The following is a 12,467-nucleotide window of genomic DNA, read 5'->3' as shown; positions in this document are numbered from 1 at the left end:
CAGCAAATAATAGAGAACTTTTTAAACTTCACATTTGCATTTTCAATGAAATTTCAGAAGGTAAAAGAAGCATGAAATGGGATACTAGAACACGCCTTAAAAATAAAAAATGCCTGCATACTTAACCAAAATAAAATAGAATTGCAGCATCTATGCTATTGAAACCTGATTTAGTGAATTCTTAGAAAAAATCAGAAGCATTAATATGATTTTCTCATGCTTGTCTGTGTCAGAACACAGGCAGAAAGATAACATGATGAGATAAGATAAGAAGAGGGATAGATACAATGTTCCAATATTGTCATAATAGGAGTCATAGAATAAGAAAGAAGAATGGAAGGAAGTATCTATTAACCAAATATTGAAACAAAGTTTCCTAAGCTGCAGAAGGAGCTTTTTCTATGGATTGAAATGGTTCACTGAGTCCTGGGAAGAATTGTTGCAAAAAAATCCACCCAAAGACAAAACTGGTAGAATTTTAAAGGTAATCTTAAAGTCATACAAACTTCCACACAGAAAGCAATTCAGACTAGCATTGGAATCTCACTTGCAATAATAAAAATTAGATAATGGGCCAATGAATAAATAATCCTGTTGATTAAGAATCATGTTAAAATTCCACAACTCTCCCCATTCTGTTATCTGAGAACAAAAGAGATACTTTCAGGACTGGTGAGACTCAGAATCACAGTCCCCAGGTACTAAGAAACAAATTATGGAAGAATTATAACCAAATGGAAATTGACAGAGAACTAAAATCTAACAAAGTAGAGGATATCATAACATACTAGAAATCTAATGAGGAACAATGCCAGAGTTTTGTGTAGCTATGTACAAACTGATGTGTGCCAGTGTGTAGTTTGTGTACCACATCTGAGTTGAAGTGGTTATTATTTTAACAGTTATATATTTGTTTTAACATGTGTTAGAAAAAATACAGGCAGATACCCAATCCATAATTTCACATTCATTTTTATTAATATGCAGTTTAAGTAAGTACCTACCTCTTTAAAAATTATGTGTTAGTTGAAAGAAAAATACCAGGTAACTAATAGTATAAATGGTGTATTGTTAAAATAGTAGTGAGTGACTGAATTTGGGGAAATGTTGAACCAAATAATTGTAAACAATGCTGTTGTAAAGTATATTCCAGACCTTACCAAATTGTGATGATAAAACAGGTCCATGCTTCTTTAAAAACCTAAATTAAAAGTTTGGACCCCTGGGTGTGAAATTACTGTGAGGCCCAGTCACTCAAAATTTTTTCCATCAAATATTCTAGGGTTGTGTTTTAGTCAGTTTTTTCACTGCTTCAACCAAAAGACCTGACAAGGACAATTTTAGAGATGTTAAAGTTTGTTTCATGCTCACAGTTTAAGAGGTCTCAGTCCTAGATGCCCAGGTCCTTTGCTGTGGCTGGAGGTGAGGCAGAACATCATGGCAGAAGAGCAGGTAGAGGAAACCAGCTCAGGACATGGTCATCAGGAAGCAGAGAGAGAGAGTGCTCCCTCAACAAGAAGGAAGTATTAACCCCAAAGGTACACTTCCCGTGACCACCTCCTCTGGGTGCCTATGTTTACCACCCAATCATTTAATTTCTGAACATTCTTTTATTTTCTTTCAATGAACTTTTGGGGATGCCGTATAGCTAAATCATTACAAATGGTTTATATTGGCTCAGAAATTAACTAACAGGAGATGGGAACCCAGGAGTACCCCTGTGGCCAGTTCACCTCCAGGATGGCCATGCTGCCCTGGTTGTTAGTGGTGAGCTGGTGCTGCTGAGAACTCTGCTGACATCATGGCGGTCTTAAAGATACGGGTTCTGACATGCTTGAACCCAACTTGAAGTGTTGAAACCAACAGACCTCTGATTCAGGTCTCTGCCAATTGATGCCCCAATACTGTAAGTTCAAGGAGGCTACTTCCTCTCATGGTGTCACTCTCATTCAAAGAGCCCACGGCAAAACGGCCTGGTCTCAGTTGTTCCTAAGTTGTATAGGGTCTTCTCTTGTCTCTGAACTGCAGTTATCTTCAGGTCACCCCCCTGCCAGCAGGAAAGCAGCTGGCATGGAAGCTCCACCACCAACCCTATTGTGTGTCCACATCAAGCCCTTCCCAGGCTGTGGTGATGAGTGTCTTGGTGTCCCCCAAGGCACAGCCCAAGTCAAGGTCTTGGTATAGGAGGCAAGAGTGAGGAAATAGCAAGAGCGAACCAGAGAAAGAGGACAAGTTCATCTATGGACATATTATTGAGGTCAAACTGTCAGCAGTGGGCATTAAGTTCCAATAGGACCTCAGTGAAGTGTGCAGAATATCTCGCAAAGTGTCCACTTGATGAACAGGGCTGGAGCATCTGTGAGGTGCCCACAAGAGTACCGACTCCCCTGTGCTTCTGCATTGGCATTGGGAGAAAGACCAGAGATGAGTCTTGAGGTGGAACACCGGCAGCCAGAGGAGAATCAACTGTTTTGTCAGAGCTATGGCTGACCTCAGAGGGGCATGAGGCATATCTAGGAGGCACCTGCTATAATCCCACTCAGCAGCCAGCGCCCCCATTCTCATCAAGTCCCCATCTGTTCTAGACAGTAATTCCACCTCATCTGCACTTTAATTTTCTGTCACTTCAATTATTCAGGGTCAACTGCAGTCCAAAAGTATTAAATGGAAAATTCCAGAACAAAGAATTCCTAAGTTTTAAATTGTGCACCATTCTGCACTGTTATGAAATCTCACACCGTCCCACTCTATCCCCTGGGATGTGCATGGTGCCTTTGTCCAGCATATCAGTGCTGTATGTGCGGCACACCCACTAGTCATTTAGTAGCTACTCTGGTTATCAGATCAACTGCCACAGTATTTCAGGGCTTGGGTGACTTTAAAATGGTCCCCAAGTACAGGAGACCTCTGTCAAACCTGGCAACTAGGCTTCTGGCAAAAGAAAAAAACACACACACATATAAAATTATAATGAAAAAGATATAAACCATGAGTACAGAAGGCATTTTGAAATAAAAAATATTCCATGTACAATATATAAACTTAGATTTTAAAATATAGACACAATGGATAATGTGTTATGAAAAATGTGATGATCAAAATTTGATGCACAAATAAATTAAAAACCTGAGTATTTTACTAATCGTGTATGAAATTTAAAAGAATATCAAAAATCTCCTCCCCTGACATTAGCTAGTTTTATGGATGGGATAAGAGTCACTTCTCCAAGAAAGGAGGATGCTACAGAAACAAGATAAAAGAATTGACAAGTGAAAAGAAAGGTTTCATTGCATTCCACCACTTAGGTGTTCAACAGACAACACCACATACACAGTTCCACAAACACAATTTCAAGAATGCTCTAACTCACCGACAAGAAAAATACACTCACCGTCTTCTTAGGGGTTGACCACCAAAGTGAGTCAACTCTCTCATCCAGCTGCAAGCCCAGCATCTGGGGGAGGGAAGGGGCGGTGTCAATTCCAACCAATCAGGTCCTAATGTTAGCCTGGCAATTATCAATGATATCTTGAGCACATACATGTACAAAAATGGAGGAACTGCCCTTGAAGATCTTATATTCCAGCATCAGGGATAGATAATAAACATGCAAACAAATAAATAGATGAGGTGAATTCAGGTCATACCGAAAACTGCTAAAGAAGACAGACAGGTGACGGGTTGAGTGTAATGGGGGTAGGGGAGCTACCTTCACCAGTGTGAAGAGACACTTCGGAAGAGATGACATTTAAGTTGAGGTGTTTGTTGTTTGTTTACTAAGATGTCTGGATTAGGGATAAGTTTAACACTATTTGATTTCTTGTAACTGTTGTTCCCAACTCTGCTATCTCTATGGCATAGTCCTGTATAGCATAGACCCTTGTAGACATCCAGGGAGGTGTATTTGTTAAGTCCAGTCAAAACACAGAAGGCACTTTAAGTAATTGAAACAGAGGAAATTCAATGTAGATAATTAATTACATGGTGATGGAAAAGCCAATAAACGAATTGAGGACAGAAAGTCTATCCAGGTATTATCAAGAGGAGCATGTGTTACTGGAGCCAGAGGCTGGGATCAAAGACCAAGAGTTGGATGGAGCTAGGTCTGGGGACATAAAGGAGGAGCCCAAGTCAGCAAGGCCACTGGAGACAGAGGGTGGAGGAGCAGTATCTTGATCCTTTCCTTCCTTCTGTGTCCAGTCCCTTGCCTGTGCCTGCCTTGGACCATATAGCCAGGAGTCAGCTGAGTCAGAGGTTGGGAAACACAGTCCCTGCCACCCCAGAGCAAGGTGGAAAGGAGAGGGGGCACAGAGGCCCAGGGCAGACACAGGAAGATTGTGAAACTTCCTGGTTATAGAAAGTCCACTCCTCTAAGACTTCAATCTCAGACTCCTTTTCTGGCTGTTCTCTCTTGCTCTGCCCTCATCTGGGATCCTGACTTCGAGGAAGATAGAAAGGAAGATGATCCAGGCCTGAGATCCCCCCACCACTTCCTCTTCAAGGTCCTGCTCTTCCCACATATTTGGGACTGGTCACCCCTTACCACAGACATTGCAGTCCCCACAGGGCAGATGTTTCTTACCCTAACTCCTCTCCCCCACACTTCTCAACCATCTCAGGAACTTTAGGGAGGCAGGAAGGGGGAAGGCTGGTAGGATATATCTGATACCGTTCAGTATGTAAGGCTTGGGGTCGGGGGTGACATGGTGCGCCTCTCTCTGAGAAGGTGGCATGCTTAGAGTTCTATTGTCCCACCTCTGGGCTTTAGCTGGAATCCTCAGATAACAGGAAAATCCCAGGGAACATCCTGTTATTTTTGAACAATGCAAAGGAGGCAGGCTCATAGAGATCTGGGCAGAGTGTCCCAGGAAGGCCTTGAGGGGCACAGTAGCCTCGTGTGACCCAGCAGCAAAAGGAAGTAGCAGGAGCTGGAACAGGAGTAAATGAGGGGAACTCAGCAAGCAGGCAGCTACAGAGCATGAGTTCTTTAGATTTTATGTCTGCTCACTTTAAGAGATTGCTAGAGTTTCTATAATTTAACTGATTTTTTAAAAAAAGTTTTAGTTGTAGATGGACACAATTGTATTTTCTGTAGTTATGCTTTTATGTGGTGCTGAGGATCAAACCCAGGGTTTCACACGTGCTAGGCAAGTGCTCTACCACTGAGTCACAACCCCATCTGATTTTTTTTTTTTTTTTTTTTGAGATAGTAGATTAGATAACTGGATGTATCATCATGGCATTTTCCCCTGTCAGAAAACACAAAACCAAACTGACTCTTCATACACCTCAAGAGAGACTCACAAACCCGTTTACCTCCTGCAGCTCACATGAATTTTGTTATTGAGATACATGCTCCCATCTAGATGTTAGTTCTTGGCAGATCTATGACGTTTAGTAGTATGTGAACCAAGTCTTGTTTTAGAAGAACCGCTGTAACTTGTGGGTGCGGCCAGGACTGGGGAGCAAAAGGAGCAGTTGTGGTAATAATGTAGTGAGAGAAGACGACCTCCGGCCGTGGATGAAGCAGAGGAGGTGGCTAGGAGCAGACAGATTGGAAGAACCCGGGAAGAGGAGCCCTGCAGGAAGTCTGTTACGGGAGAGTGATTCCTGGGGTTTCAGCCGGCTTGCTGCCTGGACACTGCTGCTGTTTCCTGGTGTGGGGATGACTCCATAAAGGCAAGATTTGTTTCTGAGTCTTTGTTTTCTTCATTATTCTTGTCCCAAGTAGAGTATCTGCCACTTAGCAGTTGCTCACTAAATATATGGTGAATAAATGAAAAGGCAGTCCTTTGATCAGGTTGCAGACGAGAAGCCTGAAGGACATACTCATGCGCTTCTTGCCGCTTGCGACTCTGTGATACCTCAGACCACTCTGTGTATTTACCCAATTTCTGTTTAAAACTGCCGGAAGGGTTGGGGTTGTGGCTCAGTGGCAGAGCACTTGCCTAGTAGGCATGAGGTCCTGGGTTCCATCCCCAGCACTGCAAAACAAAACAAATGAAATTAAAATAAACACATCAGCATAAATAAAAGGGGAGAGGGGAAGCGTCTCCAGTTGTCATCAGCCAAGAACCTCTATGCTTTCCTTCTGGATGGGGACAGCAAAATGCATTTTGCTGGCAGAGGAGTAAGATCTTCCTGTTCTCCTATGGGTCCTGCCATGGGACCCATGGGAGAATCACTGGGCAGCTGAAAACGGGCCCCATCTCTGAGTGACTTCTGCTCTTCCCCACGGGCTCAGAGGATTTTCCGCTTCCCAGCTACTCAGCTGAGTGATGAGGAAGCGCTGGGCTGAGTTGCAGTCAAAGCTCCTTCTCCAGGTCTGTACTCCAGCGTCCTGTCACCAAGGAGTGCTTTTGTAATTCTTTAAAGAAAAAGACCATCAAACCCTCTGCACTCTTGGGATCTTATTACACATAGAAGGAATTTCTTTTTTCCACTTGCTGCTCCCTTCTACTTTTAAACAGCCCAGCTTCAATGGAAACATCCTTTCTGGTAGTTCCTCATTAAAGGACACAGGAAATGACCAACACACTTCAACCTCTCCACATCTTTGACCTTAGACCTCTCAAAGCAGCTGCTGCAGGTTTGTCGGGCAGTTTACTCTCACTGGGCTGCCAGCTTCTTCACCCAAAAAGGAGGAGACCCCTCGTGACTCCTCCCACCTAGCATTAGTCACTCCAATTACCTACAAGTTCCTGTTTGCAAGTACTAATTTCTGTATTATTTAGATTTCATTAATTATGGGGCAGAAAACCAAGTAAAATTAATTTTCCTAAGGAAAAAAAAAAAGGAGGGGGTTATACCTAGGCTGGGCATCTCCATGTCCAGATAAGCATATAATATCGTCAAATCCTTCTCCTCCCCTCTCTTGCCCCTCACCCTCCATTGCTGCTTCCACTTCTCGCAGCACTTGGGCCCATGGTCTCTTACTTCCCTGTCTGCATCCTGGCAAGGACAGGCAGGGGAGGCGTGGCCCTCAGAAGCTCCTGGCTCATATTATTAGCTCAGCTCTGCCAAAGCAGTAAGAGGGCTTCTCTGTCTCCTCCCCACGCTTGACTGGATATAAATCCCAGTTGATTGGCCCAGCTTTGAGTGTCCTCATTCAGTCGCAGTGGCTGGATGTGATACTATATTTGGTTTTTGTCCATGGTTCCTGGGTCATAAGTCCCTCCCCATATCAGGCCAGAGAGACTAGAATTTCTCTTCCCCAAAGCAGGTCAGATACAATAATCTTCCTCTGAGTTACTGGCTTGGAGCTGGCCATGAAGAAATGCTCTGACCTTTCTTGACTGATAGTAGACCATTAGCCCCCCATCTGAGGTGGGGTCCTGCCCCACACCCTCCAAGAAGGAATGCCACACAGAGACCAAGAAGAATCTGAACAGAAGGGACTTGCTGAACAGGTGGAGGTTCCTAGAGGTGACACTCCCAGAGAGGGCATGGAATCTCTGTGTCTCTTTCTTCTTACCTCACCATACACGTCCCTTCCTCTGCATCCTTTGTTGTATCCTTTGTAATAAACCAGTAAACATAAGTATTTCCCTGACTTTCGTGAACCACTCTAGCAAGATAATCAAACCTGCAGGAGGGGGTTATGGGAACCCCAATATATTGCCAGATGGGCAGAAGCACAGGTAACATGACCTAGGGCTTTCAACTAGCATCTGAAGGGTGGGGCTGAGGGACTGAGCCCTCAACCTGTGGGGCCTCACATTATCTCCAGAGGGATAGCTTCGGAACAGAACTGAATTAGAGGACACCCAGTTCTGCAAAATTGAATGCTTGCTTCCTGATGGGGAGAAATCCCCGACCCTTTTGGGGGTACAGAAGTGATCTGTGTGTGGAGCACATAGTAGGAGCAGCTGAATGTCAATCAGAGGTTTGTTTTCCACCACGTCTACAGGCCAGGCATGGTCAGGGCCAGCCCTGTCATCATCTTTGTATCCGGGCAGCAGGAACCTGTGATTGGCAGTTGTACCTCCCCAGGGGAGGAGCAGGTCTCCACAGCGGGGTGAGGGTGTAGGAGTGAGAAGCCCTGTGGGCAGACAGGACAGGTCCCTTTGTGGCAAATCAGATGGAAGGCCAGTACCCAAAAGGCGAGTGTTCAGAGGCTGGTTTTTGTTTTCTAACTTAAACAAGAAACGGAGGATTGCACTGACATGAGCGCAAACATCTTCCTTTGTGAAGAAATGAACTAAGGGGGAAGGAGCAGGGCCAGCCCTACCCTGTCCAGGGGGCTCAGAGGCTCTGGGAGAAGGAGGCCTCTTCAGGTGATGACTCAGCGCGCCTGTCACGCCTTCCTCGGTCCTGTGCCGTCCAATTCGCCAAAGCCAAATAAATAGGAAGTGTGGCAGACAGATTCTTTTTAGTAGCGGTACGCTTGGGTTTGTTTTCGTGGGCACGCGGCCACTGGAAAGCAATTATTTTCCCTTGCTTCTTTACTGCATCAGAGGAATGGGGCAATTTTAAAGGGCGATTTCAAAGAAGCAATATTGTCGCGTACAAAGTGAAGGAGTGTAGGGCCTGCCAAACCAGCTGGGCTAAAATGTCGTGACTTGTTCTGATCATAGTCTTTATTAGTCTCAGTGTGCCAGAATCGGAAGGGACCTTGAGATCACAGCCAACCTCTCACACTCCAGAGAAGGAAATCGTAGCCCAGAGATGGGCATGGAGCAACTTAAAGGGCTCAATGAGTTAGAGGCAGAGTGAGGACTGCCGATGAGGTCTTTTAAATTGCTGCACAGAATCGTGTCATCAAGTCATTCCATGAGGCTTAATGAAGTAAATAAAGGAGTGTCTGCTGCAAATTTGCTTCTAAACGTCCTTGAAAGCAGTTGATGGGAAATTCCAACCTGGTGCTGAATTGAATTGTTACATCAATTCACTTCTGGTTGCCAAAAATATCTCCACAAAGCTGTAACGATGTAAAGATGTGGCTCTGTCCTGTCTTAAGAATGGGGGTCTTGAATTCAGCCACCAAGGTCATCCCTTTGCAGATAGTCCTTTGCTTTCCGGTGGCTTTTTTGGTTTCTGAATTCCTGTGGTCTGACGTTTTTGTACCAAGGAGACTGCTTGACCTGTGGTTTTTATCATTTTTGGTACCCTCTGGGTTTCCCCATTGTGCTTGCTGGGCTGTGCTGCTCAAGTCTGGCCCCCATGTCCTCGTCAGCACCGTGAGGCCAGCAGGTTATTTGCTCTTCCACATCCCCCCGGGACTCTGTCCCCACAACCTGTCCCACATAGAATAAAACAAAGACTTCCTTTGCCCTTTGGCTGCGCCCTGCATTCAGCCAACTGGAGGCAGGGAGATGGGAAGAAGGAGAGTGGGCTCAGGTACATATTGCCCAGTTCCCACTCTGTGGGACCTCCAATGCTGGCTGCATCCCTCCACTGAAAACGGTAGCTTTTGCCCTTCATAGAACTCTGTGTTCTGGGCCCAGTACTCATCCCTCCCCTCACCTGTTCGGTCAGGGGCTGACATAGCACCTGCAGATGCGAGTGTTCTGATGAGTCCTGTGGGGTTCTGGATTCCCCCTTGAGGCTTCTCCACACCCTGCTCTCCCTTTCAAAAACAATCCCTTTATTAAACTCACCTGGAATTACCTGGTTTGAGTGTGCCACCTGTGCAGCTGGGACTCTGGCTGGTAAATTACGTGGCTCCATCCTAGGTCTCAGTGTCCCACCGTCTCTTGGATGATATTCTGCCCCAAGAGGGAGGCTCTTCAGATCCTACTTTTAGGCATCAATGTGTCTGCAGGGTTCTTGAACCTGGACTCCTAAATCCTAGTAAGTTCTTACCTTATTCCTGAGATGGAGCCTCTGAGAACTTAAGGCAGAACCCCTCACAGAGATGACCAGGAGCCAGGAAATCAAACTCTGGGTAAGGAGGTCACAGAGCTGTGCATGAGCATGGGTGTCTCATGCAGCAGAGGGAAAAGGACAGGGTCTGGTGATCTTGAAAGAGCACCTACCTTGGTGGTATCAGAAGTAGATGGTTCCTGGGCTTCTTCCTGGGCTGATGAGAACAAGGGAAGGGATTTACATCCATGCTTAGTCTGAGCACTAAGAAGGAGCAGCCCCCACCAGACCCCAGGTGATAGTGGTAGTGGGGTCTGCTAACCACACTGAGGGCTTCGGGGAAGGTGAAACCCAGTACTTTACTCCCAGCACTAGTCCTTTCCCCCCATGACCCACGTGTTCAAAGTCCTCGTCCCCCAAGTCTAGTCATCAAGTCGCAAGTCCCTGTTATGAAAATTGAGCTATTCAGCAATAGCCGGTGTGAATAGCCGGCCGTCATCTTTATTTCTATCCCCCATCGTGCTAGACACAAAATATGTTAGATTGGGAATAATTTACAGTCACTTACAACCTGCTTGTTTCAGACTGCCACTTGAGCACAAAACTGTGTGGGATAGCAGTTTTTCAGAAGTAATAGACAGTCAGTTGCAAAGATACCCAAAGTGATAATATTATCTCACATTTTTTGCAGTGTTTCACAGTTTGTCAGACATTTTCTCATGCATTATGTATACCAGTTGACGCTCATAATAAACCTATTATATATGTGTATATGCATACTATATATAAAATACATATGTAACATAGACACATCCATGTCTGTGTGTGTGTGTGTGTGTGTGTGTGTGTGTGTGTGTAAAATGTATAGAAAGAATGAGGCTTCAACAAATAAAACGACTCACCCAAGGTCATGTAATCAGCCAGAATGAATTACCTCTTGGTATTTGTTGTGATCTCATTGTGTAATATTTTGGTTGTGAAGATATCTGCCTTACAAAGTCTGTGAGCTCATCAAGCATAGAGTCTGTGGCCTATTAAATTGTTGGTCATACACACCGACAGGTGTGTATATGTGTGCACCACATGTCTTTAATGGTTGGTACACACTGAAACAACTGGCTGTGTGTTTCACCACTTAGACTAGGAAACTCAAGGTTACCGTTACTGTGGAAGCTTCTCAGTCCCTTAACCACTATTCTGAATTTTGTCTTTATGCCTGAATACATTCTTAAGAGCATATTATTCACCTGTGTATGTCATTTGGTTTTATATAAATGGTTCCCTGGCTTATTTATCCGCATCTGTCCCCCCCACACCTTTCATTTACACAGTCTTACACACAGTAGGTCCTCAGGCTAGCCTGGTTCTGACGTGACCAATTAGAACCTGCTTGCTCATCATCATTTTCAAGGAGTGGAATTAGTCTGGTTAGAGGATAGAGCTGAGTTCTGGGTAACAAAAGTCATGGGGACAAAACACCCTGGAGCATGCGACTATCTTAATGAGCTGCCTTACTACAGGAAGCTGCAGTCCCATCTGGAGCTCAACAAATCTCTTTCAAGTTCTTTCTTCTGCGTTCCTGATGACTGGCACCATCCACTCCTGTCCCCTTAAGAGCCCTCTGTTAATCCAACCTCCTCTCCCTTACACACTTCCGTCTCAGATTCCTGGATCACATTTACCACCATTCCGACAATGCAAGCAGTTTATTCAAACCTTTAGAAAGGCATTTTTAGAGGTTTGTGTGTAGCTCAGTAGTAGAGCGCTTGTCTGGAACATGCAAGGCTTGGGTTCAATCCCCAGCACACACCCATGAATGATGGCATTTTTCAAACTGTGGGTCATGACCCATTCATGAGTTAGAAAGTCAATTCAATGGGTTTGGACTAGAATTTTTTTAAAAAGTAGAATTGGGCATGACCTTGTCAAGTGGCCGGGGTTACAAAATACAGGAATGTGTTCTGAGGAGCAAGAGAGAAATAATATTTTGTGAAAATGTTGTTTTAGTCGTGTGTGCGTGTGTGTGTGTGTCCGTGTCCTAGGCCACAGTATAAAATGTGTTTATTACTATGGATCAAAACGCGTTCATAAGCCACTGCCCAAGTGGAGCTTTGCAGGACCCTGGCTGCGTGCTCACCTACATCTATCCTATCTCTCCCCTATGGCAGGAGGGGCCATGGTTTGGTTGGGCTGCAGGAGTGGCCATGAATGGACCAAACCAGTGAGCATAGTCCCAACTCCACTGCCACCGTGATTGATTCAGGGATGGGCAGTAGGACTTGTCATTCCCTGGCCACAGTGAGAGGGTGGGGGCACATGACCCAATCAATCTAGAGATTCAACTTTCATGGATTCCAACCAAATTCTTTCACAGGCCTGGACATCTCACAAATAGATGCCTTGGAGAAGCCCAGTCTGGTCTGAGACACAAAAGGGCTATTCTCTGTCTACCCCACTCCCACCCCAGATAAGAAATTGCTGTGGAAGGAGAAGATGAGTCCCCCACAAACTGGATAAAACACAGGGTAGTTTCCAAGTAACATCATTAGCAACCCACTTATGAAAGTCATGGTTTTGCTGCACCAAAGGGTGACCACAGGCTCCCTCTCAAGCTCTAGGTCCCCTCCAAGCAGCGGCTTACGTGTTTGAAACACTTGGGTACT

The sequence above is a fragment of the Sciurus carolinensis genome, chromosome 14, assembly GCF_902686445.1.
Source record: "Sciurus carolinensis chromosome 14, mSciCar1.2, whole genome shotgun sequence".
NCBI lineage: Eukaryota > Metazoa > Chordata > Mammalia > Rodentia > Sciuridae > Sciurus > Sciurus carolinensis.
The sequence above is the reverse complement of the archived record's forward strand: the minus strand, read 5'-3'. Positions refer to the sequence as shown.